This window comes from Podarcis pityusensis (assembly GCF_964106645.2).
Source record: "Podarcis pityusensis genome assembly, chromosome: 11".
NCBI classification, from domain to species: Eukaryota; Metazoa; Chordata; class Lepidosauria; order Squamata; family Lacertidae; genus Podarcis; species Podarcis pityusensis.
In genome coordinates, this window is record NC_138036.1 from 52,097,448 (window position 1) to 52,119,077 (window position 21,630).

A 21,630-nucleotide genomic window follows, 5' to 3' on the forward strand; every position below is an offset into this window, starting at 1 on the left:
TTTGCTTGTCTATCACAACTTTCAAAGATGGATTTATTTCAGTCTTCAAAGTAGTCCAGCATCCCATTCTTACAGTTGCCAAGGAGATGCCAGTGGGAAGCCTGCAAAGGACATCTATGGAATAGCATTTTCCTCACTTGGGATGCCCTACAGCTGATATCCAGAGGCATGCTGCCTCTGACATTGGAGAGTTTGTACTCTGGTGGGGACATGGGTGGCGCTGTGGTCTAAACCACTGAGCCTCTTGGGCTTGCCAACCAGAAGGTTGGCAGTTCGAATCCCCGCAACGGGGTGAGCTTCTGTTACTGTGTCCCAGCTCCTGCCAACCTAGCAGTTTGAAAGCACACCAGTGCAAGTAGATAAATAGGTACAGCTGCGGTGGGAAGGGAAATGGTGTTTCCGTGCGCTCTGGTTTCTGTCACAGTATTCCGTTGTGCCAGAAGCGGTTGAATAATGCTGGCCACATGACCTGGAAAGCTGTCTTGGACAAAGGCTGGCTCTCTTGGCCTGAAAACAAGATGAGCACCGCAACCCCATAATCACCTTTGACTGGACTTAATCATCCTGCGGTCCTTTACCTTACCTCTGGTAGGCACTGAGAGCCTCATTCTCCATGAATATGTCTAAACTCATTTAAAATCCATTCAAGTTAGTTGCCATCACAACATCTTGTAGGAGCAAATTGCATAGTTTAAGGATGCACTTAGCAGACAAGGGGTGCATTCACACATTGATATTATTGCTTTAGTTTTCCTGGTTTTAATGCTAGCACATCTGTCCTGGTTTCTGCTGTTCCTTTTACACTGCATTATCTTTTGCGTTACGGAGCTGTGACTTTTGGGTCGATATCATGCCATATGGCGTGAAACTACCTTCATACCAGTGGTTGTGGAGTGACACAACACCAGATACAAACCCTCCACGTGTCCCTATTTTCCAGTCTCAGATTTACAGAAATGGTCCCTGTTTTTTATTTGATCCCAGAATGTCCCGCTTTTCCTTAGGACATCCCTGTTTTCATTGGAGAAATGTTGGAGGATATGCGAATGTGCTTGGACATGGGTCACCCTCCACCTTTGTTCAGTCCATATGTGATGGCCTGGGATTCGGACTCAGAGGTTGAACCTGAGGAATTCCAGCCTGCACAGGAGTCCCCGCCTCCAGAACCATCTGAGCCGGGGCTGGGGCTTGAGCTTGAAGGGTCCTCACCTGTGCTGGATCCTCAGGTGCAGGCACCAGCTGAGTCTGCTCTGGCCCCTGAGGTGATGGAGGACCCATTGCCTGCAGGTGCTCCACTCTCAGCCCCATCAGGGGAAGAGGAGGTTGCCTCTGGGTCCGGTAACCCTCCAGCCTCTCCTGAGCTGCAGAGGCTCAGGGCAGAGAGGCAGAGGTAACTAAGTTCCTGCAGGAGGAGTGCTCACCTCCAGGCCAGGAGAGGCAAGTCACCTGTGGACCGGGGCCGCCCTATGCCTCGGGCCAGATAAAAGCCAGCCAGCCCCAGTCCCAGGTTGTGGGAGCAATGTTGTTGCTAGCCTGTTCCTGCCTGCACCCTGTCCTGCTCTTCTGCCAGAGTTCCTGACCCCACCTGACTCCCTGCCTTGGACCCAGCTACAGCTCTGATGGACAGCCTCCATACTGCACCATCAACTTCGGACTGGACTCGGACCTCGACTCTCAGTTAGCCCCCAGGACCAGCACACCATGGTATTTCTGCCCACCAACAATGTGCACAGAACTCTTCTACACTGAAGTAGAGAAGTAGAGAAGTTTGTCCCTTATGGAAAATCAGAGCAAGTCTAATCTACGGATAAAATAAAGGACAGACATTCCACAGAGTCTCTCTGTTGTATACAGCAGTAGGAGATGACCCAGCCTTCTCCCTCAGCAAATGCGATAATAACAGGAGGGCCTTAAGACCTGTAGAGCCTGGAACACAGATGAAAAAGCTTATATTATGGTGGGGAGGCAGACTTTATGTTAAAGCTGAATGATGTAAAATGCATGACGATTATATTTGTGAATACGTTGGCATGGAAATTTATACTTATAAATAGGTTGATACTGGCAAAGAAAGAGGCTGGTGTGACTTTATGGATTTGGTAGATTATGGCCCCATCTGCACTATAAAGCAGTATTATACCACTTTGAACAGTTTTTGGTTTTCCTCAAAGAACCCTGGGAACTGTAGCTTGTAAGGGTGCTGAGACTTTTTAAGACTTGCACACCCTCCAACATTTCTCCAATGAAAATGGGGGCATCCTATTCTGTTGTTGTTGTTGTTTTATATCCCGCCATTCTGATTAGGTTGCCTCAGCCATTCTGGGCAGCTTCCAACATGCATAAAAACATAATGAAACATTTTAAAACTTCTCTATACAGGGCTGCCTTCAGATATCTTCTAAAGGCCATGTAGTTACTTATTTCCTTCACAGAACTACCATTTCTGGAGTTCCATGGGAAAAAGGATTGATTCATAAACCACTCTGGGAACTGAAGCTTTGGGAGAACAGTAACATCTTTCTGCACCCTTTACAAACCACAGTTTCCAGGATTCCTTGTTTGAAGCCATGACTGTTTGAAGTGATATAATACTACTTTAAACATATAGTGCAGATGGGACCTAAGTGTACGATTCCCTCGGCTCTGTCACGATTTCAAGCTGTTGTCGATGTGGCAATATCATGATGTATTGCTCAACACCTAAAATAAATACTACATGTTTCCTGTCCAGACTCAAATGTTGGAAGCAAGCCCAACCAAGTCACAAATTGGCACTTGATCTTTGGGAATTATTAATGTAGACAAGAGAAAGGTTTGGCTTCAAGAATCGTTTGCTCAGCACCGCAAGCATCTCAGCCAATACATTAGACATCATGTAATCTGGCTCTGGCATTACAATGCTGTAGATATATGGTAGATAGCTTTCTGGTGCCTCAGCTAAGCAACCTGGCGCCATTCTTCACAGTATTTGTTTATTTTTAATACCAAAGTGCTGAGAAATAGCAAGATTCAGCCTGTTGCAAAACAGGTACATGTTCCTTTCTCTTTCTTCAGGGTTTGATTCCCAACACCAGTGTAATTATCCAGAGAACTATGCCAAAAATATTCCATAATTCTGTGATTGGTTGGCCAAACACCTAGACTCATAAGCACCGGATTCTCCTTATATGAACACATACTGAACTGAAGCTGTATCTTTAAACACAGCCAGACTTTCTTTGCAAGTTGTTAGAATTCCACGGACGCCTTTAGCTTACTGAAGGCCCAGGTATGCCGGAAAAGGGCAAAATATACATTTCACATGGACATCCTTCCTAGTCCTGGTGCTCTATCATCTCTGTGTTGTGTTGCCATTTTTAGACATGGAGTGACTCCCAGAAGCATGTTTGGTACTTGAACATAAATGCTGTGTATCATCAGACAGAGCTTGTCTCATGGAACTGCAGTTCAGGAGGTGGCCTTGTCGTTCAGTGTTATCACATGTGTGGTTCATTTACATGTGGGTTGGCCCTATATGGACATATATCTGCATGTTAGCTTAACCTAAGGTCTTTTTGTGTACACACAACTATTTTTAATTTAATCTATAAGCTGTTATTGTATATTGTTTTAAATGTCCATTTCACTCTTGTGATAGCAGTCTCAATTGTGCTTCTTGAAGTGGTCTTTAACCGTAATAATAAATTATTACTATTACATATAAATACAGTAAAGCTGTTTAATTAGAAGGAGGGTTATTTGGTTATAAAAATCTCAAAAACCTTTCAGTAAACAATAAATAACAGTATGTGTTATGCAATTACAGCAGCATTCCAGAGTACTTCTTCTTCTTCTTCTTCTTCTTCTTCTTCTTCTTCTTCTTCTTCTTCTTCTTCTTATACTGCCCTATACCCAAGGGTCTCAGGGCGGTTCACAGAATAAAATCAAGATATCAAACCACAAGATCCCCAATGACAATAAAACAACAGACCAATATCCCCCCCCTCCAAAAAAACCCCCACATTTTAAAAGGGCACAGGATGTAAATTGGATCAGCCAAAGGCCTGGTTGAAAAGGGATGTTTTTGCCTGGTAACGAAAAGTGTATAATGAAGGCTCCAGGCGAACTTTCCTGGGGAGAGCATTCAACAGATGAGGAGCCACTGCACAGAAGGCCCTGTTCTTGTGTTTCACCCTCCGGACCTCTCAGGGAGAGGCACACAAAGGAGGACCTCAGAAGATGATCTCAGGGTCTGAGTAGGTTCATATGGAAAGAGCCGGTCCTTGAGGTATTGCAGTCCTGAGCCATTTAAGGCTTTATAGGTCAAAAGCAGCACTTTGAACTGGGCCTGGAAACTAATTGGTAGCCAGTGCAGTCGGACCAGGATCCTGCTTTGCTCAGTCCATGGATTCTTAAAGTTTATTCTGTTCCATTTTATGCATTTATTTACTTATCATTGGGTTTATATCCCTCCAAAGAGCTCGAGGTGGTATGTATGTTTGTAGTTAGACAGACAGACAGACAGAGAGGGGTGGGGATAGAATGTGCATTGAAAGGTCAGAGACTAGAATATCTCAGCTAACTACATAGTCCTGTTATACATAAATATGAAATGCCAGACATTTATACTCACCTGTGGGCACTAGGGCATAGCTGGCAAAGACTCCAGTATTTCTGTGAATGCTATTTGTGCACTCTCCAGCAGGGTGAAACCATCCCAGAGTTCTTAGGATGTTTTAGAGATGAGCATAAATTAGCCGAGGCCTTAGTTTACATCTCTTTTTTTAAGGATTCACCAATGAAATTGTGAGTACACAAATACGTGGATCTGCAAAATAAAAAGAGAGGGCAATTTTGAGGAACAATGCTTTGAGTGCTAGGGAGTGTGACATGCTTCAGTAGTGATTATTCACCATGCAGAGTTCGGGGTAGTCCAATTCAAACATGGCAGTTAATCATCGTCATCATCATCATCATCTAGCCACTCTGGACGGCTTCCTACAGAACATCAAAAAATTCTATTAAACATTAAAAGCTTCCCTAAACAGGGCTGCCTTCAGATGTCTTCTAAAAGTCTGGTAGTTGTTGTTCTCTTTGACATCTGGTGGGAGGGCATTCCACAGGTCGGGTGCCACTTCCGAGAAGGCCCTTTGCCTGGTTCCCTGTAACTTGGCTTCTCGCAGTGAGGGAACTGCCAGAAGGCCCTCGGCACTGGACCTCAGTGTCTGGGCAGAATGATGGGGGTAGAGACACTCCTTCAGGTATACTGGACCAAGGCCGTTTGGGGCTTTAAAGGTTAGCACCAACACTTTGAATTGTGCTCGGAAACGTACTGGGAGCCAGTGTAGGTCTTTCAAGACCAGTGTTATGCGGTCTTGGCAGCTGCTCCAAGCCACCAGTCTAGCTGTCGCATTCTGGATTAGTTGTAGTTTCCGGGTCACCTTCAAAGGTAGCTCCACATAGAGTGCATTGCAGTAGTCCAAGTGGGAGATAACTAGAGCATGTACCACTCTGGCGATCAGTCTGCAGGCAGGTAGGGTCTCAGCCTGCATACCAGATGGAGCTGGGAGACAGCTGCCCTGGACACAGAATTGACCTGTGCCTCCATGGACAGCTGTGAGTCCAGAATGACTCCCAGGCTGCGCACCTGGTCCTTCAGGGGCACAGTCACCCCATTCAGTCTACAGGCTAGACTGTCCCCTTGCCATGAAACCCGTTCTACATCGCTACCGTTTCGCATGAAATGATCCCCCTACACGGTTCAGGGGTTTTTAATGATGCCATCACAATTTAAAAACCCAAAATGAGGGCTTGCGGGGGCATAAGTGAAGCTGCCCAGACAATGCAGGGAGATGAGACAATAATGGATTCCACCCACTCAGTAGATTCCAAGATGGTGGAAGAGCGATTAGTTAAAGCAGAATCCAAAAATGGCAGCAAAAGATGACCCCTCTTGGGGAGAGGTGCTTCCCCACCGATGAGGCATAGTATTGGTGAAGATGAAAGCATCCGCTGTACTGAATGAAAGCACAATCCTTACTGGAAAAGTTGATTTGGGACAAGGGAAGGGACCCAAATGGATAGGACATGTTGTCTCAATACTCCCTGTCCACTCTTCATGGTGATCAACCCATATCCCTACCAGATGTTATTTGGCTACAGGTAAGGCAAAGGTAAAGGATCCCTGGACGGTTAAGTCCAGTCAAAGGAAAGTATGGGATGTGGCGCTCATCTCACTTTCAGGCCTAGGGAGCCGGCGTTTGTCCACAGACAGCTTTTCGGGTTATGTGGCCAGCATGACTAAACCACTTCAGATGGAAACCAGAGCACACGGAAACGCCGTTTACCTTCCCGCCGCAGCGGTACCTATTTATCTATTTGCACTGGTGTGCTTTTGAGCTGCTAGGTTGGCAGGAGCTGGGACAGAGCAACAGAAGCTCACCCCGTTGCAAGGATTCAAACTACCAACCTTCTTATTGGGAAGCCCAAAAGCTTTGGTGGTTTAGACCACAGCGCCACTCGCTTCCTGAATAAACAAGCACACAATCACTGATAGGTCCACCCACCATTGTGAGGCTCAAAGCAATGAAGAGGATGCCTCCCCAGCTATTGCCATTGGCTGTGGGTTTCTTGTGATGTCACAAAAGCACTTGGCAACTGAGTGGATATAAAGGCAGGCCAAGGGGAAAGCCCTTTTCTATTTCCAGCAGGACACACCTGGCAATGGATGTGACATTCAGCACTGCCCAGGTTTCTTCCACTTGGAGGAGGCAAAGTGGTGAATGGAAGGAGGCAATCCTCTGGCAGTGGGATGCTAGGGAGCGATAATAAGGCAAGTTTGCTTGCTTGAAGGCTGCTGGTATTTGTGGTTGGAAGCTGGCGGACGTCTAAGAGAAGCTGGCAGATGTTGGTGGATGGAAGCCAGTGGCTTTTGGATTTGGAAGTTGGTGGGGGCTACAAGGCTAAAGCAGACTGATGTTTGTGGATGTCGGCTGATGGAAGTTCACCTCTGTCAGTCAACAGAAGCCAGTGGATATTTGTGGACTGAAGCCAGGACACTAACGTGAATGGATGTCATGTTTTTGGATGTCGGCTTGTATATGTTTGTGTGAGTAATGGGAGGTTTCAAATGTGGTTGAGGCAGAATGGTGTTTGCATGTTCGTGAATATGATGTGTGGAAGGTAGATATTCATGAATAGATGGAACCCGTGGGAGGGGGGATATTGGTTTAATGCTATCAGAGAATCAGGGAATCATGTTTGGGAGGGACCATGAGGGTCATTTAGCCCAACCCCTTACAATGCAGGAATCTTCTGCCAAATGTGGGGCTCAAACCCACTGGCGTGCTTCTGAACTGCTAGGTTGGCAGGAGCTGGGACAGAGCAACGGGAGCTCACTCCGCCGTGGGGATTCGAACCGTCGACCTTCTGATTGGCAAGTCCAAGAGGATCAGTGGTTTAGACCACAGTGCCACCCATATGCCCCTTGTTTACCTTAGAAATATAGTGAACAGTGGCAGTCAGAATAGATGGGGAAATACACTGTTGCTTGTTTGAAAAGCTTATCATGCTGTAAATGAAGACTAATTTAGATGAACATACTGCAGATTAAAACTAAGACTGGAGGCACTTTGCGTGGAATTACATTTCCAGTGGTGGTGGGCGTGTGTCAGCATTTATTGGTTTATTCTACTTACAATGCAATCCTATGCACGTTTACTTGGAAGGAATGAGTCCATCAGATAGTAGCTTAGGCAATGCAAGCCTGCCTGTGCAGGTTTACTCAAAAGTAGGCACCACTGTTTGCATGGGAATGCACAGAAGTACTCTCCTACACACACTTACCTCAGAGTAAGCCCCATTAAACACAGTGGGTTGAACCCAACGCTGGTCCTACTCAGAGCAGACTCATCAAAATTACTAAACATAAGTTAGTCATGTGCATTAATTTAAATGGGTCTACTCTAAGTACCATGCCTACAACCCATGGGGACTGAAGAAACCTGCATCAGATTTTGCTGCTAATTTCTTAAACTATTTACCTCCCTGCCTCTTTAAAGCATTTTAAACTCCTCTGCTACACTAATACACTTGAATATCTGCTGTGGCTTGTTTGCTGTTCCCTGCCAGAGCAGGAAAGGAATTTGAAGAAGGCTTTTTGGCTTGTGTTCATGTCGAAAGTATGCCACAGTATCTCAATTCCCATCATGATTAATAAACCACATTTAGCATATGTCTCTCATACTTGGATATCTCCAAAGGAACAAATGCAATATTTTTATGCCCTCTCTGCACTTAGCATGGGCATGGCATTCTATTGAAAAGACAACCAACTATGGTAGACCTTAGAATGGAAGTGGAGTGAGAAATGGAGGAGAAGAATAGAAGGCTCAGTTATTCTAAGGAACATGCAATCATCTCATGTGGTTTGTGTGGTTTCCCTGGGCTTGCCTTGAAAAGGTACAATTCCCATATAACTTATTACAATAGGCTCCTCTGCAGCTTATTGCAAGGGGAGAGAGTTTGCCCCCCAGGCCCTCTGCAAGGATGAAGACTTAGGTGGAGGGGCTTTCCCTGCATGGTAGGGCTGGGGCTTGGCTGCTCAATGCACCACCTTAGGTGGCCAATGGGAGGCGAGCAACTGTCCCCCAGAACAAGTAACTTTGCCTCCCCCTCCATGTTAGCATCAGGCAGCAACCTGCCCACCCCCTCTCTGTTCAGTGCAGGATTAGCCAATCACCCTCACTGACTGAATTTGGGGGGCATCCCTGACTGGCTCCTTGGGGTGTCTTTTTTGGGCCAACTCTGCTATTCTGATCAGGCGTGTATGGTTAATTTGGCTTCATTGGCTGCAACTTTGTCACACCTTGGCATCTGAAGGAGCATCTCCACCCCCATCGTTCTACCCGGACACTGAGGTCCAACGCTGAGGGCCTTCTGGCAGTTCCCTCACTGCAAGAAGGCAAGTTACAGGGAACCAGGCAGAGGGCCTTTTTGGTAGTGGTGCCCGCCCTGTGGAACACCCTCTCACCAGATGTCAAAGAGAACAACAACTACCAGACTTTTAGAAGACATCTGAAGGCACCCCTGGTGCGGGAAGCTTTTAATGTTTGATGCATTATGGTATTTTAATATTTTGTTGGAAGCCACCCAGAGTGGCTGGGGAAGCCCAGCCAGATGGGCAGGGTATAAATAATAAATTATCTTTTTTAAAAAAAATGATATTTATTAAAAGTTTAAAATTTACAGAAAAAAGAAAAAAGACAACTATAAGAAAGAAAGAAAAAACATAGAAAAGCAATACAACAATACAACAAAAAGAAACAAAGAAGAAGAAAAAACAAAAAAACTAAAACACACATCCAATATTCCATGTCTTTACCTTTCCTTTACTTGTTTCATCGACCTCCTCACACCTCCCTTTTTTTGTATTCTAGTTCGAGTCACTATTTCAGCAAATTCTTCCCATCTTCCTCAATTTTTTTCTATAATTTATCTTAACGATCTAACCTTAAATTTTTTCATTTTAACCCGTTATCAATCAGCTTTCACTTAATTCTTTGTTGCATTTCTACTAAAACCATATAACTTCATTCCAACATCCTTCTAACACTCATTAATTTTACAATATTTTTGTAAGTATACTTTGAATTTTTTCCAATCTTCTTCCACCGACTCTTCTCCCTGGTCTCGGATTCTGCCAGTCATTTCCGCCAGTTCCATGTAGTAATAATAAATTATCATCATCATCATCATCATCATCATCATTATTAGGGGCCGCCTGCGACGAAATCACACTTTACAGCTGAGCCATCTTTGGGGAAGACCGGATGACCAGCCACCTTGTTTTGTGAGGTGTTTGCTTGGTTTGGTGGACTTGGGACTAATCCTGCTGAAGGCTGGACAATGGGGACATGTCCCCGCTCAGTTCACCTTTGTGCTTGGGTGCCAAGGAGAACCGCCACCTGCTCTCAAGATAGGGTCTGGGTTCAAGCCAGGTTGGTGTTGCCCAAACATTGAAAGCAAGGTTTTTAACATTCTCTTGCTCCCTACCCAAATTTAACCCGCAGGTGCTTAGTTCCCTGTTGCAGATCCTTTTGTCATTTCAATAAAGTTGTGACCAATTTATCTTGTCTTCCTTCTGGGGTGAGGGTACATTGCACACCACACCCAAGAGAGGCTGAAACGAACAGCTTCACTGGTTAACAGCGCCGCTCTAGACATATGTGCTCAGGCACAAATATCAAGAGAAAAGGCAAGCTAACATTTGTCAGTTCGGAACTGTGGTCATGGTCTCTCCCCCCTCCCCTTTTGAATGTTATTTGCAGGGTATTAAATAGAATCAAGCATGTGTGAACCTTAAATTTAGATCATCAGCTATCACAACAGCTGAGCTGTTCCACTGGGAGGCAGGTGCTGTTGATCTTATACACATGTCTCTGCCCAAAGCTATGTTCACGGGCTGAGCAATACTGTACATTCCAGCCTTCTGATGACACAGCTGTACTCCAGAGCAGCACATTTCTGCATTCTGAGCTGCGGATGTCATTTCTCTTCCCACATTCCTGAAGTTTGAGAGGAAGGGGGGGGGGATATACAACAATGACATCTTCAGCATGCCCAGTTCATTTTAGCAGGACACAGTGCTATTAAGGAGAAGATGCTGGGGCATGTTTTCAAATGTTTCACTCATTTCATATATATATAGACCCCCCCCTTTTTTTTTGCTAGAGACACTAATAGAGTATGGTGTTAATTGTTTGCAAATACCTAATGTCTGGTTGCATAAACGGTAGCAACTTCATGAACTTACGCTTGCCAAGGTCTTTAATTGTGCCTTTAACAACTGCACATCAGGCACAAATTCGACAGGTGAAGCTTTCCCTTCCCTTGTAGGCTGGAATATGTGTTACTGACAAGTCTTGCTTGTCACACAGCTCTTAAAGACATGGAAGAACCTTGTTGCTGGCTTCTGTCTCGAGAGAGAATGGTGTCTGCCTCTGGTGGTCAAGTCAAACAACGGAGAATCACAGCGCCTGCTGTGGCTGCAGAGACTGGTAACTCATAACTGCTGCATCCCATGTCGCTTTTGCTGCCTAAGCAGCACCAAAGTGACCTCTCTGACGTGCAAGTCTGGGCAGCTTGTATGGAGGTCCTGGGCTGCCCAGATGACATAACACCCCCCCCCCCTCGGCCTCACTGATGTGGTCCAAACAAAAGCAGAGCAATACGTTTGGCACCAGCTTGGCTGCAGGACTTGCTGGAAGGAGAAGTATAAGACGCTATCCAACCATCTTAGGGATTCCACTGTGGATTTGTTTAGGGTTTACCCCTTAGCCTTTCCCCTAAGCTTACCTGTGAAGTACTGTGAAAAGTAAGTTCTGTCAAAAATGAATACTGTTAATATTAATAACTGAGGCTGCAATCCTAACCCCACTCACTTGAAAGTAAGCCCAAATGAATTCAATACTAAGAGGTGAGGCATTCAATTATCTTAGCCTATATGTATAGCGTGTTGGAATTTGAAAACTGAAAGGGGGCACAGAAATATTGAATAAATAATAAATGTTTTGGACTTAGCCTTTTGTGGATTTAAAAGACCCTTATTGAATTGCAAAGAACATCCCAATTTACAGGCATGTTACCTAGAACAAGGGTCTTCAGAGCATTCTCTGGGTCTTCTGAGGCCATCCTTCCCACCACAGGCTCTGTTCTCCCACTCAGGAAAACAACAAGCCAACTTCCATGATATCTAATACAGCAGAAGGGGCTGTCACTAGAAAGGCAAATCCTCTTGGGTACACAGATGCCATAAAGGCAGCTGCAGCTGAGGGCTAGATGCTTTTAATAAAATATACTCTACATGTGTCTCACTGGAAAGAAGATACAGTTGAGAACTCAAGTACATTAACATATACAATCAGTGGAAACAGAAGCGTCACCATGCCAATATTTAAAATCAGTTCTGTCGGTCGGTATCAGCTGAGATAAGAGTTCTCAAATCAGAACGTCTTCGCCTCAGAGGACAAAGCGGTCCTAGAGGACCAAACTGTCCGAGGGAGTGGCTTGGCTGGATGGATCAGGTGGAAGATAAGCTTTGGCAGCACATCAGGTGCAAAGTGTGGTAATATGTACCACAGAATGTTCGGTGAAAAGGTTACCGGTTGTTCCCATGGAGCTTACACACCAGCTATTGGGAAGCTTACATAAAAGAGCAGCATTTTCTCATTCTAATGGTGCTCTTTTTAGTTGGGCCTAGCAACCCTCATTTATAGGCTGCAAAGGTCCACAACCTTCATAGTTTCGGTGAGTGTGGCTTTGATTTGGCAAGACGTTTGGCCTTTCGCCTACTTTTTGTGGCGTTAGGAGTGTAGCTAGACACTAGCTGAGGGCAGATTCCCTGTCGGCAGAATGACTCACAAGCATGGCATAGCAATGATATTATTTATGGATCTTTTCCGCCGCTGGAATGGCATGGCTGGCCAGCTTCCAAGTCAATGTTACCTGGGAAATGCTTGCTCTCCACAAAAGGCATGGGACGCAGACCTGCCTATCTTCACGGAGCCACAGCAGCAAATGGGCTGGGGATTTGATGAATTAGATGTCCCTTTATTGGTGGAATGTAGCAGTATACAGAAAGCATGACACTTTCCGTTTTATTACAGAGCAATAAAAAAGTACATTTTTAACTGTTAAGTACAAAGTCCATGTAATCTGTCTAATTTTATACAGCGTCATGGATTCATTGTGGAAATGATTTCTCTCAAATCACCCAAAAGTGACACCCCCCCCCCCCATGTAGGCCTCTAATTTACACTCCCCAACTGACTTTTAGGTGAAACAATATAAATTCCATGGGGAATCCACCAGTGAGCCGGCTGTCTGTTAGATAGCTTTTTCTAAGCTTTACTTACACAGTTAAAGGTTTTCATTATTCTTTACTTTGCTCTTTTGAGGTCTTGAGTTCAAACGGATTTGTTCCAATTACCACCAACATTCCCACAGTCACTTAGGATGGGGCAGAGGGTTCAGGTATCGTCTCAACTAACCACAGTGTGTCATCAAGTGCAAAGAAGGGAAGAGACCCTTCCTCATCACAAAACAGAGTAATTTCCAAAACGTTTTGCTTCCACTTAGACCAATACAGCTTAGAGGGTTCAGGTCTCTGTGTGCATCATGGAATCCTAGAGGCATATTTAAAAGCATTTTCATAATAGCATCTTCATGACAGTTCTTCTAAATTGCTGCAGTGAAAAATGTCTCCAAATAAGCAACCATTTGGAAATCTAGTGCTACTTTCTCTGAAAAGCTGCTTAAAATTCATATAACTCCACGGGATGGGTTGTGTAATGCGATATTGAATTGGTTTTTCATAAGTCTCTTGAACCAGACGTTCAAGTTTAATTTTTCCTAGCTGACTAAACAGATGTATTTTGGGAGCAAACTTGATGGCATAGCAAGACCAGAGGAAGTGCAGAGACAGTTATATCCTGTAAAGTGACTCCATCAAACTTTGCCTAAAACTGACTGGAGGAGAAAGAACAGCCAATAGACAAGGTGTTTTTGTTTGGGGCACAGAACCCTGGTACATAATTCAGGATCATTATGGCATGAAAATCAGCATTAAAAACATTTATTTTGGTCTTCTATTGCTGCATTGTTCAAACACAGTTCGCAATATTGCTTCCGCCTCAACCCTGTATAGTAGCAACATCGCTGATTCCTACCTGTGACACCCACCTGTAGTCCTAGGAGCCAACTCCTAGGGACCAAGGAGTCTTTGCCCCCCCCCGAATAAAATATTTGAGGGGGCTGCCCCCCAAAGCTGATGGGCACTGCCATTCAAACCACATCATGTGACCAATTATGCAGGGCGGAGCTTACCTGGGTCTCCCCAATTTTTTATTCAAGTTGGCACCCCTGCCTGTAGTGGAATATGTTGTGTTGATTTGCTTAAAGTGTCCCATTACTCCACAGCTTTCCAAACTGCGTGTCACGGCACATTAGCGTGTCACCAGCAGTGTGTTGGTGTATCGTGTGAATGCTCCCCACGCTCCTCTTGGGGCTGGAAAGGGGTTAGATTAACTTCCGGTTTGTTAGTAAAATTGAGTTACTGTGTCACAAAATGATGCATGTCTAAGAAAGCGCATCACCGACATGAAAAGTTTGGAAAGCTATGTGTTTGTCTCTTGCTGTGACAGTCTCTGGTTGCATTCCATGTGTTCTCCATGGATACTTCTAAGACAGAGAATGTGTTGCAGATATTAATATTCCACAGTTTGAAGTGACTGGAAGCATAAGAATTGACTCCTTTTGGAAGAAATCATTGTCCAAGCCCATAAAAATATTATTCAAACTTTTACTGGGAGACCAAAGATACAACCAAAATATCCATACAATGTATTGCACTGTCCAGCACAAGCTCAGCATCTTACAAAATATGAATCCAAACAGACCTATAAGCAAAGGTCTCTCTCTCTCCCCACTGCCTGCAGTCCAACCTCCATTGGCCTTAGGCTGTTTACTCCTCCTTCAGGAGAGCTTCATTTACATCCTTTTCTCCATCACCGCCCCCTTTCAAGATGGCGAATTTGCAGCTCAATACCTATGTCACCTGATCTAAGGTTACAACAGTTTAGAGTAACAGAAAAACGATTGACGGTTATTCATTAACCCATTAAGGAGCTCAGAGTCCTTTAGAAAACAATTGTGGGGAAACCCCAAAACTAGCAATACACATTTATCTATTTTCCATTTTAAACCTTCATTAATACACATACATTTTTCTTTTCTTTTCTGTGCGAATTAAATCAATTATACTTAACAGGATGGCAGTGCCATATCCTCTGGCTGGGGGAGGGGGATGACCCTACAGACTCCTTGGATGGCAATGCTTTTGGGTGTGCCCTGTGTCCCCTTCCACTTCTGTTTTGGCGTTCACCAGATACACTCCCCCCAGTACCTAAATGGTACCAGTGGGCATGAATGGCATTATATTCATGCCATATGCACTGCATGGACCCTATTCAATTTCAGTTTTCATTCATTCAAAAAGCTCCATCTTGTCTTACATTTCCTGTTGTTTTTTTCCTTGCAGCTTCCTGAATTCCTATTTCTTTTCTTTGTTTCTCAGATTCCTTAGACATTGCAAGCTGGGACTGGCCAGTGGATTCTCAGATTCTATTTTTTGCCATGCTAGATCTTTGCAGACACTGGAGTGAATTATCAAGTGCCCAGTGGCTAATTTTTGCCCTCTCTGAGTTGGTGGTCTTGCTTGTGTGCCTACTACCCTGAATAACTGTCAATTTAATATTGGAAAGCTTGACTAAAAAAAAAACAGAACTAATGTCTTACATTTGATCACAGTTAATAATAATTAAAGTATTGCATGTTCTCTGACTTTCATTTCATTTTTTAAAAATGAGAAATACAACGCATAAGGTTTGGTGTTTGCAGTTGGATTAATGTACCTCCATTTCTTAGGGTCAATTCTTCTGGAGCCAAGGCTGTTGATTCTTAAGGCAGAAGTTACTGAAAAATAAAATACCTCTTGCCAGAACAAAATTGCTATTTAACCCCGTGTGGTTATGTACTGGAGTGCTGGTTACACCAATAAACTCTCTTTCTTTTTAAAAGCACTTTAGGTGTTTAGATGGACATCATTATTCTAAGGTATTGGGGGTTTTTTGACTCACCATCTGGGATCTTCAAAATTGCCTTGGCTCTATGCTATACCTGCAGCAAATACATATTTTTAAATCGATTTTGAAATATAAATCAATATTGGCACAATCCCAGCTGCACTTCTCTAACAGTATAAACAGTATATATCTTCAGCATTTATATACTCTGTCAAGAGTTGAATCCCAATCACATTAAAACTGTATTCAAATGGCACTTGTATGTTTTTGGATTTCCCCACCGGCGTACCAGGAATTGACTTCATCCAGAACACACTGCTGCAGGTCACCCATGGAGAATAAAGAGATAATCCTTGATGCAATTTCTTATACATATATATAAAATAAGAAAATATTAAACATTAAAAAACTTCCCTTTAGACAGCTCAGGGGTCAGATAACTCCACACCCTCCAACATTTCTCCAATGAAAATAAGGACACCCTGACAAGGAATTCTACTCAATACTGATCCAGAGCAGAACTCCAATGTATTGTTAGCAGAGTAAAAACTTAAAAACATTACAAGATTCCCAAAAAATAGGCCAGAGGCAATTGTATTTCATCCAGCAGAGCTTTACTGCTACTGAAGGCAAATGAGCATAATGTTCACAAATCCAATACATTCAGGATTGGCACTGTCCATAAGAAACCCACTTGCCGCAGACTTAACTTAAACTTACAATAACTTATAATAAATCTAAAACTTTAACACTAAGCATACTATGTACAGAACACCAGAAGGAAAAGAGATAGAAAGTGAAAGTGAAACCAGGCTCCTTCTGGCCTCTTATAGTCAGCATGACCTTGACAGAAGAGATAAGAGGAACAGTTTAAGTCAGCTGCACTCAGTTTCTCTGAAGGAATAACCCAAACATCATTCTTGTTTCTTTCACACAGAGAAGCTTCCTGAATCCTCTTGAATTAATTAGAATAGGAAAGATCGCTACACTTCAGATCAATACTTTCTGCACTAAGAAATGCAAACTGACACATCCTACCATACCCTCCAACATTTCTCCAGTGAAAATAGGGACGTCCTAAGGAAAAGTGGAACATTCTAGGATCAAATCAGAAATCGGGACGGCTTCTCTAAATCAGGGACATCCCTGGAAAATAAGGACACTTGGAGGGTCTGGTGACATATGCAGGACATTCACTTGGACCTCACCTTCCACTCTCATGAGACATCACAGGGTAGGCACTTGCCCCTCAGCTGACGCCTCCTTTGGGAGGTGAGTGTTTCCTAGAAACTAGGAGCTAGGGCCCACAGTGGCTCCGAAAACTGCTGAGATACATCCCATATCAAGGATCACTTCTCAGGTGGCCTCTTAGCATCTCCCCAAAACAGAGAAAATGCATCCCAAAAAAGAGAGAGGACAAAATAGGATAAAGTTTTGCACATGGTGATTTGTATGTCTAGGTGTCGATTTAGAAAGAAATGTTGAAGGAGCGTCTCCACCCCCATCGTTCTGCCCGGACACTGAGGTCCAGTGCCCAGGGCCTTCTGGTGGTTCCCTCGCTGCGAGAAGCCAGGTTGCAGGAAACCAGGCAGAGGGCCTTCTCCGTAGTGGCACCCGCTCTGTGGAATGCCCTCCCACCAGATGTCAAAGAGAAAAACAACTACCAGACTTTTAGAAGACATCTGAAGGCAGCCCTGTTTAGGGAAGCTTTTAATGTTTAATAGATTATTGTATTTTAATATTCTGTTGGAAGCCGCCCAGAGTGGCTGGGGAAACCCAGCCAGATGGGTGGGGTATAAATATATTATTATTATTATTATTATTATTATTATTATTATTATTATTAAAATAGAAGTCCATTACATTTCACTATAGCGACCTGGTAGCCTCTGTGCCTGCTCTAGCTGCTGTCCAGATGCTAAGGGCAATCTGATGCCACAAAATGGGGAGGGTGAGTACTTTTATTTTTATTTTTGCACAGCACTACAGGCCATCCACAAGCTCTAGAGGGCCCAAACAGCTAAAAATGGAACCACAATATTTGATTACCAAATAGCAGAGACCACAGGGACCACAGTCCTCCATCACAACTTGTGTGTGAGTTTTCCAGGGCCACCTTCTTGACCACTGTTTGAATGGACCTTTTGTATGAACCAGAAGGTCATGTTCTCACGATTCTGCAGCTGTTCTCCCAACTGAGATCAACTACTGTAGGGAAATCCAGAAGGACCACATATTCTCCTTTCTCTGTCCCACATGCCCCTGGCAAGCTGGTGCATGAACATGCTAAAAAAGGAAAGCACTCTCTGATTTCTTAGCAGCCCCCAGGAAGCTAAGGTTTGCCCAGCTATAGGGCTGACCTGCAGTGCCGTTCTGTTACTATGAGACAGGAAAGTTAAGTGAGCGTTTTCTGTGCCATTTGCCTCAAGGTCAGTGATATACACGCAGTGCAAACAAACAGAGGTCTGGCTGACGTGCCTTGTTCTCTCTTCCACATTGTTTTGCAAAATCTGTTCCAGGATGTCTTATTATTGTAGGCCAAGCCTGACCAACCATGGTGTAACTTGAGGTCAAGCACGATGTGCCAAGCCAGCTTTTGTTTTTAATGCTCATATTAATTGCCCTTTCAATATTGACAGAGGGAGTAGTAGTTCAGGAAAGGGGATTTAACCTATACAAAGACAATGAGATCAACACTGTAATAGACGCTAAACTGTCCAAGGACTTTATCCACAAACCCAAGTGATTCTGTGAGACGAGTATCTGGAGGTTATCTTTACAAGCAGTTCATTGACTGACAGCCACGCCAAATCACTGGAATCCACTAAATGAAATGGGAAGCTATACGAAAGTTCTCTTTGTTAATGTTTGTATCGTTCTTTAGAAATCAGCCTTGACTCATTGGGGGGGGGGCAAGGGTTATCTACTCAAAAGTACAGCATCCATTCTGAGTTTGAAATATGTGAAAAACACTGCATGATGTGGCGCTTGCCCTTGACCAATCCCTTCTAATCCCATCTCAGATTTAATCTATATACAGTCATACCTCGGGTTACAGACGCGTCGGGATGCGCAATTTCAGGTTGCGCACCGCGCCGAACCTGGAAGTACCGGGACGGGTTACTTCCGGGTTTGGGCACTTGCGCATGCGCAGAAGCACTAAATCATGCTTTGTGCATGTGCAGAAGCGCTAAATCGCACTTTGTGCATGCGCAGAAGCTCCGGATCCAGACCCTCACGTGCGCAGACGCACCACTGTGGGTTGTGAACGCTGTGGGTTGCGAACGTGCTTCCCGCATGGATCACATTCGCAACCTGAGCGTCCCTTGTATTTAATCCAAAAGAGGAATCACAGTAGACACATAACTGACATATCCACATTATGCCCCTTTAGGAACTCCCCCAATAAAATATTTGAGGCCAGCCCCCTCCCCCAAGTTGATGGGTGCTGCCAGTGCTGTAGCTACGGATGGCCGATCCAGGTTTTTTGCCCTGGGTGAAGCCTCGGGAGGGAGGGGGGATTACCATTAAGGCTCCCAACCTGTGTGTGCGCGCAACTATGCGTGGGGGGTGACCTTTGACCCAGGTGAAAGAAAGCCTAGTTTCGCCCTAGGGCATTGCCATTCAAATGGTGTGCATGCACCATGTCTTCTGAGCAATTATGAGAGGCAGGGCTTAGCTGAAGGAGCGTCTCCACCCCCACCGTTCAGCCTGGACACTGAGGTCCAGCTCCGAGGGTCTTCTGACAGTTCCCTCACTGAAAGAAGTGAAGTTACAGGGAACCAGGCAGAGGGCCTTCTCGGTGGTGGCACCTGCTCTGCAGAACGCCCTCCCATCTGATGTTAAAGAAATGAATAAGTATCTGAAAACAACTGAAAGCAGCCCTGTATCGGGAGGTTTTTTAATGTTTGATGTTTCACTGTTATATATGTTCTGTAAGCCACCCAGAGTGGCTGGGGAAACACAGCTAGATGGGAGGGGTATTATTATTATTATTATTATTATTATTATTATTATTATTATCTGATCCAATGGGCGTAGTAAAGTAAATCAATAAAAAATACTTAATTGAAAACATTGGCAGCATTAAGACAAATTCAACCGGGTAAATAAGTTTTAATGGATGTAATAATGGATTACTGAATGGCTTAGTTCATGTAAAATAAGCAGGGGTTTATGTTATGTGAAATGAACCATGGAAAGAGAAGAAGGGAAGTCTTTGATATTTTAACGTTGTTTAAATGAATATTCAAAATTGTAAAACAATATATATAATATATAATATATAAAATATAAAATATAAAATATATAATATATAATATATAATATATAATATATAATATATAATATATAATAATATATATACACTTAATTAACTGGGGTTCTGTCCCGACCCACAACATAAATGTGCCCCTGCCTGACCTCCCCCTCCCTGCATTGTTTTATTCATGTTGGCACCTTTGATGGGAATAAAACCTCGAGGGTGGACAACCCCCAAGTTATGTTATCTCTGCAAATTGCCCCACCACCCGCTTTCATGACGCTTCGTCCCGTCCAGCTCCCCTGCGTGGTCCTTGGAGGGCGCCCTCGAAACGCTCGGCTGCTGACCCCTATCCATCCTAGACGGATTCCCTCACTTTCGCAAGACAACAGCGGCTTCGTTTCCCCGAGGTCACGAGCAGCGTTGACGTGAGCGGAGCGAGGAGTAGCAAGAGTCCGCTTACGGGAAGCACCGCGCGGGGCAGCGGTGGGTGGAGAGACGCGCGCTTCCTCTGCTCGCTGCTGCTGCTGCTGCCTTTCCTGGAAAGCCTCTTAGCGGCGGGGGAAACACGACGGGGCGGAGCCGGAGGACAGGAATCCGGCGGCTGGCTTCTCCGCAGAGCCCAGGCTTCCCCTCCTCCTCTCCCTCTCTTTCTTTCCATGAAGCACCTCGGGGCAGCAGAGCTCGAAATGACGGAGGCGAAGCTTCCCCGCGCGCGCGTTGCAGGAGCGCACCGTCGGGTCTCTGGAAAGCAAAGGGACATTCCCCCCCACCCCGAGCTCGCGGGGTGGAAATGTGACGTCTATCTATATAAGGCAGGAAGTGGCAGGAATAAACGCCATCATCAGCAAGAAAAAGGCTGGCTAGCTAGCTGACCTGGCAGAGAGGGCTGACTCGCTTGCTTGGTCCAGGGAGCCAGGAAATAATAGATCATCCAGATGTCAGACGGAGCTTGGGAAAGGGTCGGGTGTGGGAAGAAAGGGAAGCCCAGGTTTTTAGCCAGTGGTTGCAGTGGTTGCACAGAAGGGGCAAAGTATATTTCTAGGGAGGTGAGTTGTACCCCACACGTTAGGTTCTCTGAAAGAAAAATTGGCATATGTTAATAACTGGAATCTAGCAATGTTGGGGGCAAGTAGGGGGTGAGCTCCTTGCGTTTTTTGGGGGGGAGGGGGCTTGATCACCTTTGGCATTGCCCATATTCCTTGCTCCTTTGCATGGGAAGCTAACAGGCAAAGGTTTCACCTGCATGATTTGAGGAAGCTGCCCAGGGGAACAGTCACTCTCTAGGGATCAGTGTTTCTGCAAATGAAATGGGCACACTGCCCGGAAGAGCATTCATCACATGTGCTTCAGGGTGTTCCCAGGCTGTCATGATTGTGCAGGATGAAAGTGATCCACTGCCTAGCACTGCAAATTTTTAAACTGCTTTTTAAAAAAGCAATTAGACCTTTTGCAAGTTAGGAAAGAGATGGGGGAACGCACTGGCCAGTGTGGGATGGCTGAATGGTTAACAGTAGGATGGATAAACATGCCACAAGGAAATCAGGGTGAATGCTTATTGTCGTATAAACACCCAGTTAACAAATCTGAATGCATTCTCAAGAAAGTATGGGCATGGGCTCTGTGTACGCAGCAGTTTAATGCATCCCATGTTTGCACGTTTCTTACATTGTCCACATGACATAAAGGTAAAGGTAAAGGATCCCTGGACGGTTAAGTCCAGTCAAAGGTGACTATGGGGTTGTGGCA

The 21,630-nt window shown here is 44.7% G+C and overlaps 1 long non-coding RNA gene across 1 annotated transcript; it reads right to left on the reverse strand.

Moving 5' to 3' along the window:
* Nucleotides 1-4,517: 4,517 nt before the first annotated feature.
* Nucleotides 4,518-6,540, reverse strand: LOC308458889. The gene is made up of 3 exons (XR_013977759.1): nt 6,449-6,540; nt 4,893-4,977; nt 4,518-4,807 (listed from the first exon to the last, which is right to left on the reverse strand). It is a non-coding gene; the product is annotated as an uncharacterized lncRNA (long non-coding RNA).
* Between the last annotated feature and the right edge of the window lie 15,090 nt (nt 6,541-21,630).